The sequence below is a fragment of the Cariama cristata genome, unplaced genomic scaffold, assembly GCF_000690535.1.
Source record: "Cariama cristata isolate BGI_N322 unplaced genomic scaffold, ASM69053v1 scaffold39571, whole genome shotgun sequence".
In the NCBI taxonomy this organism is placed as follows: Eukaryota; Metazoa; Chordata; class Aves; order Cariamiformes; family Cariamidae; genus Cariama; species Cariama cristata.
Genome location: NW_009598199.1, coordinates 1001 through 1286, shown reverse-complemented (window position 1 = coordinate 1286; position 286 = coordinate 1001).

Sequence of the window (286 nt, the reverse complement as noted above, 5' to 3'; positions counted from 1 at the left end):
GGCGGGCGGGTGAGGGCTGGGCGGTGGAGGTGAGATAAGGCTGGGTGGGTCAAAGGCTCCGTCTCACACAGAAGCTTCTGGGTCCCAGCTGCAGTCGTGTGCAAGACTCCCCGCTCCCGGGGGGTACGAGGATCCCTCCCACCCCTTGTCCCTGTGAGGGAGGGGATGAGGGTGTCTGGCAGGGCAGGAAACCTGCAGGCAGGGTGGGAGATGCCCCCCCTGGGCTCCCTGATGTGGCATCCCCTTCTCACAGCAGATCCCACCTCTTGGGTCGTGACGGCCGAGC